A 2,797-nucleotide genomic window follows, 5' to 3' on the forward strand; every position below is an offset into this window, starting at 1 on the left:
GGCCCAGTGGCAATATGCTTGAAATATAGACTGCCCCAAAGACAGTGGGATTTTTTTCTCTTTGAAGAATCAGTTAACTCAGATAAAGCTTTAACAGTTGGAGAAAGTAAAAAGATAAAGCTCTGAAATTCATTCGTGAATTATAAAATCTAACAAAAAATAATTAAAAAGTAGCTCAATCTTGCTTCTGAATATTGATGTAAAACTTTTACATAAAATAACAGTAAATGAAATCTAGCTTTTCAAAAGCATTATATGTATTTATATATATTTAATATACGTATATTACAGATATACTAATAAGTTAGACTTTATCTTAGGGGTAAGAAAAAGTAACTCAACATTAAGAAATCTAAAGTATTATTTACAATGTTAAGCTATTGAAAACAAAATTATGTTATTATCTCCATAATTGTTAAGGAGATATCTGCTAAGTTTCTACTTTTATCACTCATTAAATAAATAAAAATCTATTATAAAGAGATATTTTTAGAAGTTCCTTGGTATGATGAGATAAGCAAATCTCTTCCCTAAATCTGTCATCTTGTTAGATGGAGACGTGGTGAAAACAATCTTTATTAAAATCAGAAATAAGACTTTTATTTAATTTAATACTGTTCTATGGATGCTGGCCAAAAAATTAGGGATAAAAATTATAAAATTGTGTCAAAGATAGTGACATGTATTAATCACAGCATTTTCTCTATCAGAATACACAGGAATACTGCATTTGTTGGTTTTCCTTGCATCTGGACGGAGTTATATGACTGAAATAAGGCCGTGGAATTTCCCCAGCCTGGCCTTTGCAGACACCCTACATGCTCTCCATACCTTTTTTTTTCCTTCCAAATAGCAAAGAGCTGCTTGATAGTCATTAGACTTCAAATGTGAAAAAACTAAACTTGTATTGTGTTCATCTCTATACCATTTATAAACATTATATATGTGAATATGTACAGTTTGCATATTATAAGTGTGTATAATCTTTTGTGAATGATAGATCCCAAAGTATATATCTTTAAAAGAGCTAGAGGAAGAGTAATCCAAACAGGGGACACTTCAGGTGTAGAGGCCACCAAAAGGGAAAGGATGCTGAGCAGCAACATGGTGGTTGGCAAGAACAAGTGCCTTACAGAAGGCAGCAAAAAGGAAGCCAAGATGGATGTAGTTGACTCATTTTCTAAGATTGGTATGATGTGAAAACACCAGCTATGTTCAACATAAGAAATACTGGGAAAACACTAGTCACAAGAATTCAAGGAGACAAAATCTCATCTGATGACCTCAATAATCATCAAATTCAAGCTAATTACTGAAGATGTTCAGTAATTAAATCAGTAATTCAGTAATTCCAAAAACTGCCTAATTTCCATGGCTGGCTCCTTACCTGTGACAGACTGTACTCCTTGATCAAAAAATGGCAGATCATGATTGAAGCTCATATTGATATCAAGCCTACCCATATTGTTGCTTCATCTATTCTGTATGAGTTTTACTAAAAATGCAACAATTAGATTTGGAAGACCTCCTATGCCCGGCACCAACAGGTCTCCCAAGTCTAGAAGAAGATGATGGAAATCGTGACCCAAGAGGAGCAGACAAATGACTTGAAAGAGGTAGTCAATAAATTGATTTCAGATAGTATCAGAAAAGACGTAGAAAAACCTTGACAGTCTGTTTATCTGCTCCATGATGTCTTTGTTAGAAAAGTAAAAATGCTGAAGAAGCTCAGATTTAAATTGGGAAAACTCCAGATTGCCATGGTGAAGATAATTTTTGGAGAAGCTACTGGAGATGAGACAGGTGCTAAAGTTGAATGAGCTAATGGATATGAGCCATCAGTCCAATAATCTGTTTAAAATTCAGACAATTAATGATGATAAATAAAAGATCTTATTTGTGATGCTTAAAAAAACAAAGGAAAGAACTAGGTATGTTCTGGAATCTAAAACTGCACTGTCTGATACAGTAGTCACTACTACATGTGATTATTTAGCAACTGAAATGTGCCTGGTCTGATAGAAAAAACACTTATGGTTATCAAAGGGGAAAGGCATGGAAGAGGGATAAATGAGGACCTTGGGATTAACATATATACACTACTGTGCATAAAATACACAACCAGCAAGGACCCACTATATTTTATATACTATATCATACAGCGAATTATATTCACTATCTTATAATAACCTATAATGGAAAAGAATCTAAAAAAGAATATATATATTGTATGCAACTGAATCACTTTGCTGTACATCTGAAACTAATGCAACATTGTACATCAACTATATTTCAATAATTTTTTAAAAAGATATGTGACTAGTCTGAATTGAGATGTGATATAAGGGTAAAAGGCACACTTGCTTTTGAAGAGAGGACAAAACAAAGAGAGCCTAAAATATCACATTTATAAATTTGATATTGATTACTTGTTGAAATGATAATGTTTTATATATTTGATTAAATAAAATATATTGGTAAGTTAATCTTGTTTCTTTTTAATGTGTGTACTTGAAAATTTTAAATTATATATGTGGTTCACTTTTGTGGTCCATGTTATATTTCTGTTTTTCTTCTGGAGACTGACAGAAAACCAGTAACAAACATTGTGGGTAAGTACAGGATGAGTTAATTTAAGAGGTTATGTGTTAAGGGTGTATATCATGACCACATTCACATTTATTCATTTCTTCAGCTAACAAAAAACTGTTAAGAATTACCCAGGCACTGTGTCAGGTTTGGGGGACACAAAAATGGAAAAGATATAAACTTTTCAAGAAGCCTATAGTGCAGGGGA

General features: G+C 32.4%; 1 pseudogene; it reads left to right on the top strand.

Moving 5' to 3' along the window:
* Positions 1-1,104: 1,104 nt before the first annotated feature.
* LOC128045784 (40S ribosomal protein S3a-like) lies at positions 1,105-1,850 on the top strand (annotated as a pseudogene).
* Positions 1,851-2,797: the final 947 nt, after the last annotated feature.

Source organism: Budorcas taxicolor, chromosome 3 (assembly GCF_023091745.1).
Source record: "Budorcas taxicolor isolate Tak-1 chromosome 3, Takin1.1, whole genome shotgun sequence".
Classification (NCBI taxonomy): domain Eukaryota; kingdom Metazoa; phylum Chordata; class Mammalia; order Artiodactyla; family Bovidae; genus Budorcas; species Budorcas taxicolor.